This window comes from Scyliorhinus torazame, chromosome 26, assembly GCF_047496885.1.
Source record: "Scyliorhinus torazame isolate Kashiwa2021f chromosome 26, sScyTor2.1, whole genome shotgun sequence".
Taxonomy (NCBI): domain Eukaryota; kingdom Metazoa; phylum Chordata; class Chondrichthyes; order Carcharhiniformes; family Scyliorhinidae; genus Scyliorhinus; species Scyliorhinus torazame.
The window spans coordinates 24869945-24884639 of record NC_092732.1 but is presented as its reverse complement, the minus strand read 5'-3'; the positions used below and the strand labels follow the sequence as shown (position 1 = coordinate 24884639).

Here is a 14695-nt window from a genome sequence, read left to right as displayed (position 1 = left end):
TACTGACCCTCCCACAGTGCGGCGCTCCCTCTGTACTGACCCTCCGACTGTGCAGCGCTCCCTCAGTACTGACCCTCGGACAGTGCGGCACTCCCTCAGTACTGACCCTCCCACAGTGCGGCACTCCCTCAGTACTGACCCTCTCACAGTGCGGCGCTCCCTCAGTACTGACCCTCCCACAGTGTGATTCACCCTCAGTACTGACCCTCCGACAGTGCGGCGCTCCCTCAGTTCTGACCCCCCCCACAGTGCGGCACATACTCTCTACTGTCCCTCCCACAGTGTGGTGCACCCTCAGTACTGACCCTCCGACAGTGCGGTGCTCCCTCAGTACTGACCCTCCCACAGTGCGGCACACCCTCAGTACTGACCCTCTCACAGTGCGACGCTCTCTCAGTACTGACCCTCCCACAGTGCGGCGCTCCCTCAGTACTGACCCTCCCACAGTGTGGTGCCCACTCAGTACTGACCATCCCACAGTGTGGTGCACCCTCAGCACTGACCCTCCGACAGTGCGGCACTCCCTCAGTACAAACCCTCCCACAGTGCGGTGCTCCCTCAGTACTGACCCTCCCACAGTGCGGCGCTCCCTCAGTACTGACCCTCCCACAGTGTGGTGCACCCTCAGTACTGACCCTCCGACAGTGCGGCGCTCCCTCAGTACTGACCCTCCCACAGTATGGCACTCCCTCAGTACTGACCCTCCCACAGTGCTGTGCTCCCTCAGTACTGACCCTCCGACAGTGCGGCGCTCCCTCAGTACTGACCCTCCGACAGTGCGGCGCTCCCTCAGTACTGACCCTCCCACAGTGTGGTGCACCCTCAGTACTGACCCTCCGACAGTGCGGCGCTCCCTCAGTACTGACCCTCCCACAGTATGGCACTCCCTCAGTACTGACCCTCCCACAGTGCGGTGCTCCCTCAGTACTGACCCTCCCACAGTGCGGTGCTCCCTCAGTACTGACCCTCCAACAGTGTGGTGCTCCCTCAGTACTGACACTCCCACAGTGTGGTGCTCCCTCAGATCTGACCCTCCGACAGTGCGGTGCTCCCTCAGTACTGACACTCCCACAGTGCGGGGCTCCCTCAGTACTGCCCCTCCCACAGTGCGACGCTCCCTCAGTACTGACCCTCCCATAGTGTGGTGCTCCCTCAGTACGGTCCCTCCCACAGTGTGGTGCACCCTCAGTACTGACCCTCCGACAGTGTGGCGCTCCCTCAGTACTGACCTTCCCACAGTGCGCTGCTCCCGCAGTACTGCCCCTCCCACAGTGCGGTGCTCCCTCAGTACTGACACTCCCACAGTGCGACGCTCCCTCAGTACTGACCCTCCCACAGTGCAGTGCTCCCTCAGTACTGACACTCACACAGTGCGACGCTCCCTCAGTACTGACCCTCCGACAGTGCGGTGCTCCCTCAGCACTGACCCTCCGACAGTGCGGCGCTCCCTCAGTACTGACCCTCCCACATTGCGACGCTCCCTCAGTACTGACCCTCCCACAGTGCGGTGCTCCCTCAGTACTGACCCTCCGACAGTGCGGCGCTCCCTCAGTACTGACCCTCCGACAGTGCGCTGCTCCCGCAGTACTGCCCCTCCCACAGTGCGGTGCTCCCTCAGTACTGACCCTCCCACACTGCAGCACTCCCTCAGGTACTGACCTTCCCACAGCGCGGCGCTCCCTCAGTTCTGACCCTCTGACAGTGCGGCACTCCCTCAGTACTGACCCTCTCACAGTGCGGCGCTCCCTCAGTACTGACCCTCCGACAGTGCGGCACTCCCTCAGTACTGACCCTCTCACAGTGCGGCTCTCCCTCAGTACTGACCCTCCGACAGTGCGGCACTCCCTCAGTTCTGACCCCCCCACAGTGCGGCACACCTTCTGTACTGACCCTCCCACAGTGTGGTGCACCCTCAGTACTGACCCTCCGACAGTGCGGTGGTCCCTCAGTTCTGACCCTCCCACAGTGCGGCACACCCTCAGTACTGACCCTCTCACAGTGCGAAGCTCCCTCAGTACTGACCCTCCCACAGTGCGGCGCTCCCTCAGAACTGACCCTCCGACTGCGGCGCTCCTTCAGTACTGACCCTCCCACAGTACGGCGCTCCCTCTATACTGACCCTCCGACAGTGCGGCGCTCCCTCAGTACTGACCCTCCCACAGTGCGGCGCTCCCTCAGTACTGACCCTCCCACAGTGTGGTGCCCACTCAGTACTGACCATCCCACAGTGTGGTGCACCCTCAGCACTGACCCTCCGACAGTGCGGCACTCTCAGTACTGACCCTCCCTCAGTGCGGCACTCCCTCAGTACAAACCCTCCCACAGTGTGGTGCACCCTCAGTACTGACCCTCCGACAGTGCGGCGCTCCCTCAGTACTGACCCTCCCACAGTGCGGCACACCCTCAGTACTGACCCTCCCACAGTGCGGTGCTCCCTGAGTACTGACCCTCCCATAGTGCGGCGCTCCCTCAGAACTTACCCTCCGACAGTGCGGCGCTCCCTGAGTACTGCCCCTCCCTCAGTGCCGTGCTCCCTCAGTACTGACCCTCCCACAGTGCGGTGCTCCCTCAGTACTGACCCTCCCACAGTGTGGTGCTCCCTCAGTACTGTCCCTCCCCCAGTGTGGTGCACCTTCAGTACTGACCCTCCGACAGTGTGGCACTCCCTCAGTACTGACCTTCCCACAGTGCGCTGCTCCCGCAGTACTGCCCCTCCCACAGTGCGGTGCTCCCTCAGTACTGACACTCCCACAGTGCGACGCTCCCTCAGTACTGACCCTCCGACAGTGCGGTGCTCCCTCAGTACTGCCCCTCCCACAGTGCAGTGCTCCCTCAGTACTGACACTCCCACAGTGCGACGCTCCCTCAGTACTGACCCTCCGACAGTGCGGTGCTCCCTCAGTACTGACCCTCCCACAGTGCGGGGCTCCCTCAGTACTGACCCTCCCACAGTGCAGTGCTCCCTCAGTACTGACACTCCCACAGTGCGACGCTCCCTCAGTACTGACCCTCCCACAGCGCGGCGCTCCCTCAGTTCTGACCCTCTGACAGTGCGGTGGTCCCTCAGCACTGACCCTCCCACAGTGCGGTGCTCCCTCAGTACTGACCCTCCCACAGTGCGGCACTACCTCAGTACTGACCCTCCCACAGTGCGGTGCCCCCTCAGTACTGACCCTCCCACAGTGCGGCGCTCCCTCAGTACTGACCCTACCACAGTGCGGCACTCCCTCAGTACTGACCCTCCCACAGTGCGGCGCTCCCTCAGTACTGACCCTCCCACAGTGCGGCGCTCCCTCAGTACTGACCCTCCCACAGTGCGGTGCTCCCTCAGTACTGACCCTCCGACAGTGCGGCACTCCCTCAGTACTGACCCTCCCACAGTGCGGCGCTCCATCAGTACTGACCCTCCCACACTGTGGTGCACCCTCAGGACTGACCCTCCCACAGTGCGGTGCTCCCTCAGTTCTGACCCTCCCACAGTGCGGCGCTCCCTCAATACTGACCCTCCCACAGTGCGGCACTCCCTCAGTACTGACCCTCCCACAGTGCGGCGCTCCCTCAGTACTGACCCTCCCACAGTGCGATGCTCCCTCAGTACTGACCCTCCCACAGTGCGGTGCTCCCTCAGTTCTGACCCTCCCACAGTGCGGCGCTCCCTCAATACTGACCCTCCCACAGTGCGGCACTCCCTCAATACTGACCCTCCCACAGTGCGGCGCTCCCTCAGCACTGACCCTCCCACAGTGCGATGCTCCCTCAGTACAGACCCTCCCACAGTGCGGTGCTCCCTCAGTACTGACCCTCCCACAGTGCGGCGCTCACTCAGTACTGACCCTCCCACACTGTGGTGCACCCTCAGGACTGACCCTCCCACAGTGCGGTGCTCCCTCAGTTCTGACCCTCCCACAGTGCGGCGCTCCCTCAATATTGACCCTCCCACAGTGCGGCACTCCCACAGTACTGACCCTCCCACAGTGCGGTGCTCACTCAGTACTGACCCTCCCACAGTGCGATGCTCCCTCAGTACTGACCCTCCCACAGTGCGGCGCTCCCTCAGTACTGACCCTCCCACAGTGCGGCGCTCCCTCAGTACTGACCCTCCCACAGTGTGGTCGACCCTCAGTACTGACCCTCCCACAGTGTGGCACTCACTCAGTACTGACCCTCCGACAGTGCGGCACTCCCTCAGTACTGACCCTGCCTCAGTGCGGCGCTCCCTCAGTACTGACCCTCCCACAGTGCGGCACTCCCTCAGTACTAACCTTCCCACAGTGCGCTGCTCCCGCAGTACTGACCCTCCCACAGTGCGGTGCTCCCTCAGTACTGACCCTCCCACAGTGCGGTGCTCCCTCAGTACTGCCCCTCCCACACTGCGGTGCTCCCTCAGTACTGACCCATCCACAGTGCGGTACTTCCTCAGTACTGACCCTCCGATAGTGCGGTGCTCCCTCAGTACTGACCCTCCCACAGTGCTGCGCTCCCTCAGTACTGACCCTCCCACAGTGCGGAGCTCCCTCAGTACTGACCCTCCGACTGTGCAGCGCTCCCTCAGTACTAACCCTCCCACAGTGCGGCACTCCCTCAGTACTGACCCTCTCACAGTGCGGCGCTCCCTCAGTACTGACCCTCCCACAGTGTGATGCACCCTCAGTACTGACCCTCCGACAGTGCGGCGCTCCCTCAGTTCTGACCCCCCCACAGTGCGGCACACCCTCTGTGCTGACCCTCCCACAGTGTGGTGCACCCTCAGTACTGACCCTCCGACAGTGCGGTGCTCCCTCAGTACTGACCCTCCCACAGTGCGGCACATCCTCATTACTGACCCTCTCACAGTGCGACGCTCCCTCAGTACTGACCCTCCCACAGTGCGGCGCTCCCTCAGTACTGACGCTCCGACTGTGCGGCGCTCCCTCAGTACTGACCCTCCCACAGTGCGGTGCTCCCTCAGTACTGGCCCTCCCACAGTGCGGTGCTCCCTCAGTACTGACCCTCCGACAGTGCGAATCTCCCTCTGTACTGACCCTCCGACAGTGCGGCACACCCTCAGTACTGACCCTCCAACAGTGCGACGCTCCCTCAGTACTGACCCTCCGACAGTGCAGCGCTCCCTCAGTACTGACCCTCCCACAGTGCGGCGCTCCCTCAGTACTGACCCTCACACAGTGTGGTGCCCCCCTCAGTACTGACCATCCCACAGTGTGGTGCACCCTCAGCACTGACCCTCCGACAGTGCGGCACTCCCTCAGTACTGACCCTCCCTCAGTGCGGCCCTCCCTCAGTACAAACCCTCCCACAGTGTGGTGCTCCCTCAGTACTGACCCTCCCACAGTGCGGCGCTCCCTCAGTACTGACCCTCCCACAGTGTGGTGCACCCTCAGTACTGACCCTCCGACAGTGCGGCAATCCCTCATTGCTGACCCTCACTCAGTGCGGCACTCCCTCAGTACTGACCCTCCCACAGTGCGGCGCTCCCTCAGTACTGACGCTACCAGAGTGCGGCACTCCCTCAGTACTGATCCTCCCACAGTGTGGTGCTCCCTCAGTACTGACCCTCCCATAGTTCGGTGCTCCCTCAGTACTGACCCTCCCACAGTGCAGTGCTCCCTCAGTACTGACCCTCGCACAGTGCAGCACTCCCTCAGTACTGACCCTCCCACAGTGCGGCACTCCGTCAGTACTGACCCTCCCACAGTGCGGCGCTCCCTCAGTACTGACCCTCCCACAGTGCGGCGATCCCTCAGTATTGACCCTCCCACAGTGCGGCGCTCCCTCACTACTGACTCTCCGACAGTGCGGTGCTCCCTCAGTACTGACCCTCCACAGTGTGGTGCACCCTCAGTACTGACCCTCCGACAGTGCGGCACTCCCTCAGTACTGACCCTCCCTCAGTGCGGCACTCCCTCAGTCCTGACCCGCCCTCAGTGCGGCACTCCCTCAGTACTGACCCTCCCACAGTGTGGTGCTCCCTCAGTACTGACCCTCCGACAGTGCGGCGCTCCCTCAGTACTGACCCTCCCACAGTGCGGTGCTCCCTCAGTACTGACCCTCCGACAGGGCGGCGCTCCCTCAGTACTGACCCTCCGACAGTGCGGCACTCCGTCAGTACTGACCCGCCCACAGTGTGGTGCTCCCTCAGTACTGACCCTGCGACAGTGCGGCACTCCCTCAGTACTGATCCTCCCACAGTGTGGTGCACCCTCAGTACTGACCCTCCCACAGTGCGGCGCTCCCTCAGTACTGACCCTCCCACAGTGCGGTGCCCCCTCAGTACTGACCCTCCCACAGTGCGGCGCTCCCTCAGTACTGACCCTCCCACAGTGCGGTGCTCCCTCAGTACTGACCCTCCGACAGTGCGGCACTACCTCAGTACTGACCCTCCCTCAGTGCGGCGCTCCCTCAGTACTGACCCTCCCACAGTGCGGCACTCCCGCAGTACTGACCCTCCCACAGTGCGCTGCTCCCGCTGTACTGACCCTCCCACAGTGCGGTGCTCCCTCAGTACTGACCCTCCCACAGTGCTGTGCTCCCTCAGTACTGCCCCTCCCACACTGCGGTGCTACCTCAGTACTGACCCTCCGATAGTGCGGCGCTCCCTCAGTACTGACCCTCCCACAGTGCGGTACTACCTCAGTACTGACCCTCCGATAGTGCGGTGCTCCCTCAGTACTGACCCTCGCACAGTGCTGCGCTCCCTCAGTACTGACCCTCCCACAGTGCGGCGCTCCCTCAGTACTGACCCTCCCACAATGCGGCGCTCCCTCAGTACTGACCCTCCGACAGTGCAGCGCTCCCTCAGTACTGACCCTCGGACAGTGTGGCACTCCCTCAGTACTGACCTTCCCACAATGCGCTGCTCCCTCAGTACTGACCCTCCCACAGTGCGGTGCTCCCTCAGTACTGACCCTCCCACAGTGCGGTGCTCCCTCAGTACTGACCCTCCCACAGTGCGGCGCTCCCTCAGGACTGACCCACCCACTGTGCGGCACTCCCTCAGTACTGACCCTCCCACAGTGTGATGCACCCTCAGTACTGACCTTCCGACAGTGTGGCGCTCCCTCAGTTCTGACCCACCCACAGTGCGGTGCTCCCTCAGTACTGACCCTCCGACAGTGTGGTGCCCCCTCAGTACTGACCCTCCCACAGTGTGGTGCTCCCTCAGTACTGACCCTCCCTCAGTGCGGCGCTCCCTCAGTACTGACCCTCCCACAGTGTGGTGCACCCTCAGCACTGACCTTCCGACAGTGCGGCACTCCCTCAGTACTGACCCTCCCACAGTGTGGTGCACCCTCAGCACTGACCTTCCGACAGTGCGGCGCTCCCTCAGTACTGACCCTCCCTCAGTGCGGCACTCCCTCAGTACTGACCCTCCCACAGTGTGGTGCTCCCTCAGTACTGACCCTCCCACAGTGTGGTGCACCCTTAGTACTGACCCTCCGACAGTGAGGCAATCCCTCAGTACTGACCCTCGCTCAGTGCGGTACTCCCTCAGTACTGACCCTCCCACAGTGCGGCGCTCCCTCAGTACTGACGCTCCCAGAGTGCAGCACTCCCTCAGTACTGATCCTCCCACAGTGTGGTGCTCTATCAGTACTGACCCTCCCACAGTGCGTTGCTCCCTCAGTACTGACCCTCCCACAGTGCGGCGCTCCCTCAGTACTGACCATCCCACAGTGCGGCACTCCCTCAGTACTGACCCTCCCACAGTGCTGCGCTCCCTCAGTACTGACCCTCCCACAGTGCAGCGCTCCCTCAGTACTGACCCTCCCACAGTGCGGCGCTCCCTCAGTACTGACCATCCCACAGTGCGGCACTCCCTCAGTACTGACCCTCCCACAGTGCTGCGCTCCCTCAGTACTGACCCTCCGACTGTGCGGCACTCCCTCAGTACTGACCGTCCCTCAGTGCGGCACTCCCTCAGTACTGACCCTCCCACAGTGCGGTGCTCCCTCAGTACTGACCCTCCGACAGTGCGGCGCTGCCTCAGTACTGACCATCCCACAGTGCGACGCTCCCTCAGTACTGACCCTCCCACAGTGCGGTGCTCCCTCAGTACTGTCCCTCCCACAGTGCGGTGCTCCCTCAGTACTGAACCTCCCACAGTGCGGTGCTCCCTCAGTACTGAACCTCCGACAGTGCGGTGCTCCCTCAGTACTGACCCTCCCACAGTGCGGCGCTCCCTCAGTACTGACCCTCTGACAGTGCGGCGCTGCCTCAGTACTGACCCTCCCACAGTGCGGCGCACCCTCAGTACTGACCCTCCGACAGTGCGGCACTCCCTCAGTACTGAACCTCCGACAGTGCGGCACTCCCTCAGTACTGACCCTCCCTCAGTGCGGCGCTCCCTCAATCCTGACCCTCCCACAGTGTGGTGCTCCCTCAGTACTGACCCCCCACAGTGCGGCACTCCCTCAGTACTGCCCCTCCCACAGTGCAGTTCTCCCTCAGTACTGACCGTCCCACAGTGCGGTGCTCCCTCAGTACTGACCCTCCCACAGTGCGGTGCTCCCTCAGTACTGACCCTCCCACAGTGCGGCGCTCCCTCAGTACTGACCCTCCCACAGTGCGGCACTCCCTCAGTACTGACCCTCCGACAGTGCGGCGCTCCCTCAGTTCTGACCCACCCACAGTGCGGCACACCCTCAGTACTGACCCTCCCACAGTGCGGTGCTCCCTCAGTACTGACCCTCCCACAGTGCGGTGCCCCCTCAGTACTGACCATCCCACAGTGTGGTGCACCCTCAGCACTGACCTTCCGACAGTGCGGTGCTCCCTCAGTACTGACCCTCCCACAGTGTGGTGCACCCTTAGTACTGACCCTCCGACAGTGCGGTGCTCCCTCAGTACTGACCCTCCCTCAGTGCGGCACTCCCTCAGTACTGACCCTCCCACAGTGTGGTGCTCCCTCAGTACTGACCCTCCCACAGTGCGGCGCTGCCTCAGTACTGACCCTCCCACAGTGTGGTGCACCCTTAGTACTGACCCTCCGACAGTGAGGCAATCCCTCAGTACTGACCCTCGCTCAGTGCGGTACTCCCTCAGTACTGACCCTCCGACAGTGCGGCGCTCCCTCAGTACTGACGCTCCCAGAGTGCAGCACTCCCTCAGTACTGATCCTCCCACAGTGTGGTGCTCTATCAGTACTGACCCTCCCACAGTGCGTTGCTCCCTCAGTACTGACCCTCCCACAGTGCGGTGCTCCCTCAGTACTGACCCTCCCACAGTGCAGCACTCCCTCAGTACTGACCCTCCCACAGTGCGGCGCTCCCTCAGTACTGACCCTCCCACAGTGCGGCACTCCCTCAGTACTGACCCTCCCACAGTGCGGTGCTCCCTCAGTACTGACCGTCCCTCAGTGCGGTGCTCCCTCAGTACTGACAGCCCTCAGTGCGGCACTCCCTCAGTAGTGACCCTCCCACAGTGCGGTGCTCCCTCAGTACTGACCCTCCGACAGTGCGGCGCTGCCTCAGTACTGACCATCCCACAGTGCGACGCTCCCTCAGTACTGACCCTCCCACAGTGTGGTGCTCCCTCAGTACTGTCCCTCCCACAGTGCGGTGCTCCCTCAGTACTGAACCTCCGACAGTGCAGTGCTCCCTCAGTACTGACCCTCTGACAGTGCGGCACTCCCTCAGTACTGAACCTCCGACAGTGCGGCACTCCCTCAGTACTGACCCTCCCTCAGTGCGGCGCTCCCTCAATCCTGACCCTCCCACAGTGTGGTGCTCCCTCAGTACTGACCCCCCACAGTGCGGCACTCCCTCAGTACTGCCCCTCCCACAGTGCAGTTCTCCCTCAGTACTGACCCTCCCACAGTGCGGTGCTCCCTCAGTACTGACCCTCCCACAGTGCGGTGCTCCCTCAGTTCTGACCCTCCCAGACTGCGGTGCTCCCTCAGTACTGACCCATCCACAGTGCGGTACTCCCTCAGTACTGACCCTCCGATAGTGCGGTGCTCCCTCAGTACTGACCCTCCCACAGTGCTGCGCTCCCTCAGTACTGACCCTCCCACAGTGCGGCGCTCCCTCTGTACTGACCCTCCGACTGTGCAGCGCTCCCTCAGTACTGACCCTCGGACAGTGCGGCACTCCCTCAGTACTGACCCTCCCACAGTGCGGCACTCCCTCAGTACTGACCCTCTCACAGTGCGGCGCTCCCTCAGTACTGACCCTCCCACAGTGTGATTCACCCTCAGTACTGACCCTCCGACAGTGCGGCGCTCCCTCAGTTCTGACCCCCCCCACAGTGCGGCACACACTCTCTACTGTCCCTCCCACAGTGTGGTGCACCCTCAGTACTGACCCTCCGACAGTGCGGTGCTCCCTCAGTACTGACCCTCCCACAGTGCGGCACACCCTCAGTACTTACCCTCTCACAGTGCGACGCTCTCTCAGTACTGACCCTCCCACAGTGCGGCGCTCCCTCAGAACTGACCCTCCGACTGCGGCGCTCCCTCAGGACTGACCCTCCCACAGTGCGGCGCTCCCTCTATACTGACCCTCCGACATTGCGGCGCTCCCTCACTACTGACCCTCCCACAGTGCGGCGCTCCCTCAGTACTGACCCTCCCACAGTGTGGTGCCCACTCAGTACTGACCATCCCACAGTGTGGTGCACCCTCAGCACTGACCCTCCGACAGTGCGGCACTCCCTCAGTACAAACCCTCCCACAGTGCGGTGCTCCCTCAGTACTGACCCTCCCACAGTGCGGCGCTCCCTCAGTACTGACCCTCCCACAGTGTGGTGCACCCTCAGTACTGACCCTCCGACAGTGCGGCGCTCCCTCAGTACTGACCCTCCCACAGTATGGCACTCCCTCAGTACTGACCCTCCCACAGTGCTGTGCTCCCTCAGTACTGACCCTCCGACAGTGCGGCGCTCCCTCAGTACTGACCCTCCGACAGTGCGGCGCTCCCTCAGTACTGACCCTCCCACAGTGTGGTGCACCCTCAGTACTGACCCTCCGACAGTGCGGCGCTCCCTCAGTACTGACCCTCCCACAGTATGGCACTCCCTCAGTACTGACCCTCCCACAGTGCGGTGCTCCCTCAGTACTGACCCTCCCACAGTGCGGTGCTCCCTCAGTACTGACCCTCCAACAGTGTGGTGCTCCCTCAGTACTGACACTCCCACAGTGTGGTGCTCCCTCAGATCTGACCCTCCGACAGTGCGGTGCTCCCTCAGTACTGACACTCCCACAGTGCGGGGCTCCCTCAGTACTGCCCCTCCCACAGTGCGACGCTCCCTCAGTACTGACCCTCCCATAGTGTGGTGCTCCCTCAGTACGGTCCCTCCCACAGTGTGGTGCACCCTCAGTACTGACCCTCCGACAGTGTGGCGCTCCCTCAGTACTGACCCTCCCACAGCGCGGTGCTCCCTCAGTACTGTCACTCCCACAGTGCGACGCTCCCTCAGTTCTGACCCTCCGACAGTGCGACGCTCCCTCAGTACTGCCCCTCCCACAGTGCAGTGCTCCCTCAGTACTGACACTCACACAGTGCGACGCTCCCTCAGTACTGACCCTCCGACAGTGCGGTGCTCCCTCAGCACTGACCCTCCGACAGTGCGGCGCTCCCTCAGTACTGACCCTCCCACATTGCGACGCTCCCTCAGTACTGACCCTCCCACAGTGCGGTGCTCCCTCAGTACTGACCCTCCGACAGTGCGGCGCTCCCTCAGTACTGACCCTCCGACAGTGCACTGCTCCCGCAGTACTGCCCCTCCCACAGTGCGGTGCTCCCTCAGTACTGACCCTCCCACACTGCAGCACTCCCTCAGGTACTGACCTTCCCACAGCGCGGCGCTCCCTCAGTTCTGACCCTCTGACAGTGCGGCACTCCCTCAGTACTGACCCTCTCACAGTGCGGCGCTCCCTCAGTACTGACCCTCCGACAGTGCGGCACTCCCTCAGTACTGACCCTCTCACAGTGCGGCTCTCCCTCAGTACTGACCCTCCGACAGTGCGGCACTCCCTCAGTTCTGACCCCCCCACAGTGCGGCACACCTTCTGTACTGACCCTCCCACAGTGTGGTGCACCCTCAGTACTGACCCTCCGACAGTGCGGTGGTCCCTCAGTTCTGACCCTCCCACAGTGCGGCACACCCTCAGTACTGACCCTCTCACAGTGCGACGCTCCCTCAGTACTGACCCTCCCACAGTGCGGCGCTCCCTCAGAACTGACCCTCCGACTGCGGCGCTCCTTCAGTACTGACCCTCCCACAGTGCGGCGCTCCCTCTATACTGACCCTCCGACAGTGCGGCGCTCCCTCAGTACTGACCCTCCCACAGTGCGGCGCTCCCTCAGTACTGACCCTCCCACAGTGTGGTGCCCACTCAGTACTGACCATCCCACAGTGTGGTGCACCCTCAGCACTGACCCTCCGACAGTGCGGCACTCTCAGTACTGACCCTCCCTCAGTGCGGCACTCCCTCAGTACAAACCCTCCCACAGTGTGGTGCTCCCTCAGTACTGACCCTCCCACAGTGCGGCGCTCCCTCAGTACTGACCCTCCCACAGTGTGGTGCACCCTCAGTACTGACCCTCCGACAGTGCGGCGCTCCCTCAGTACTGACCCTCCCACAGTGCGGCACACCCTCAGTACTGACCCTCCCACAGTGCGGTGCTCCCTGAGTACTGACCCTCCCATAGTGCGGCGCTCCCTCAGAACTGACCCTCCGACAGTGCGGCGCTCCCTGAGTACTGCCCCTCCCTCAGTGCCGTGCTCCCTCAGTACTGACCCTCCCACAGTGCGGTGCTCCCTCAGTACTGACCCTCCAACAGTGTGGTGCTCCCTCAGTACTGACACTCCCACAGTGCGGGGCTCGCTCAGTACTGCCCCTCCCACAGTGCGACGCTCCCTCAGTACTGACCCTCCCACAGTGTGGTGCTCCCTCAGTACTGACCCTCCCACAGTGCGGTGCTCCCTCAGTACTGACCCTCCGACAGTGTGGCACTCCCTCAGTACTGACCTTCCCACAGTGCGGTGCTCCCTCAGTACTGACACTCCCACAGTGCGGTGCTCCCTCAGTACTGACACTCCCACAGTGCGACGCTCCCTCAGTACTGACCCTCCGACAGTGCGGTGCTCCCTCAGTACTGCCCCTCCCACAGTGCAGTGCTCCCTCAGTACTGACACTCCCACAGTGCGACGCTCCCTCAGTACTGACCCTCCGACAGTGCGACGCTCCCTCAGTACTGACCCTCCCACAGTGTGGTGCTCCCTCAGTACTGACACTCCCACAGTGCGACGCTCCCTCAGTACTGACCCTCCCACAGCGCGGCGCTGCCTCAGTACTGACACTCCCACAGTGCGGGGCTCCCTCAGTACTGCCCCTCCCACAGTGCAGTGCTCCCTCAGTACTGACACTCCCACAGTGCGACGCTCCCTCAGTACTGACCCTCCCACAGCGCGGCGCTCCCTCAGTTCTGACCCTCTGACAGTGCGGTGGTCCCTCAGCACTGACCCTCCCACAGTGCGGTGCTCCCTCAGTACTGACCCTCCCACAGTGCGGCACTACCTCAGTACTGACCCTCCCACAGTGCGGTGCCCCCTCAGTACTGACCCTCCCACAGTGCGGCGCTCCCTCAGTACTGACCCTCCGACAGTGCGGTGCTCCCTCAGTACTGACCCTCCGACAGTGCGGTGCTCCCTCAGTACTGACCCTCCCACAGTGCGGCGCTCCCTCAGTACTGACCCTCCCACAGTGTCGTGCTCCCTCAGTACTGACCCTCCCACAGTGTCGTGCTCCCTCAGTACTGACCCTCCCACAGTGCGGCGCTCCCTCAGTACTGACCCTCCCACAGTGCGCCGCTCCCTCAGTACTGACCCTCCCACAGTGCGGTGCTCCCTCAGTTCTGACCCTCCCACAGTGCGGCGCTCCCTCAATACTGACCCTCCCACAGTGCGGCACTCCCTCAGTACTGACCCTCCCACAGTGCGGCGCTCACTCAGCACTGACCCTCCCACAGTGCGATGCTCCCTCAGTACTGACCCTCCCACAGTGCGGTGCTCCCTCAGTTCTGACCCTCTCACAGTGCGGCGCTCCCTCAATACTGACCCTCCCACAGTGCGGCACTCCCTCAATACTGACCCTCCCACAGTGCGGCGCTCCCTCAGCACTGACCCTCCCACAGTGCGATGCTCCCTCAGTACAGACCCTCCCACAGTGCGGTGCTCCCTCAGTACTGACCCTCCCACAGTGCGGCGCTCACTCAGTACTGACCCTCCCACACTGTGGTGCACCCTCAGGACTGACCCTCCCACAGTGCGGTGCTCCCTCAGTTCTGACCCTCCCACAGTGCGGCGCTCCCTCAATATTGACCCTCCCACAGTGCGGCACTCCCACAGTACTGACCCTCCCACAGTGCGGTGCTCACTCAGTACTGACCCTCCCACAGTGCGATGCTCCCTCAGTACTGACCCTCCCACAGTGCGGCGCTCCCTCAGTACTGACCCTCCCACAGTGCGGCGCTCCCTCAGTACTGACCCTCCCACAGTGTGGTCGACCCTCAGTACTGACCCTCCCACAGTGTGGCACTCACTCAGTACTGACCCTCCGACAGTGCGGCACTCCCTCAGTACTGACCCTGCCTCAGTGCGGCGCTCCCTCAGTACTGACCCTCCCACAGTGCGGCACTCCCTCAGTACTAACCTTCCCACAGTGCGCTGCTCCCGCAGTACTGACCCTCCCACAGTG

General features: G+C 63.0%; 2 protein-coding genes across 2 annotated transcripts in view; both read left to right on the top strand.

Moving 5' to 3' along the window:
- The window catches only part of LOC140402849 (NAD(P)H-hydrate epimerase-like), a 923606-nt gene that overhangs the window by 261278 nt on the left and 647633 nt on the right, over positions 1–14695 (top strand). The window lies entirely within an intron of this gene.
- LOC140402854 (aminopeptidase Ey-like) overlaps positions 1–14695 on the top strand; it is a 325234-nt gene that overhangs the window by 260257 nt on the left and 50282 nt on the right. The gene's annotated exons all lie outside the window — the stretch shown is intronic.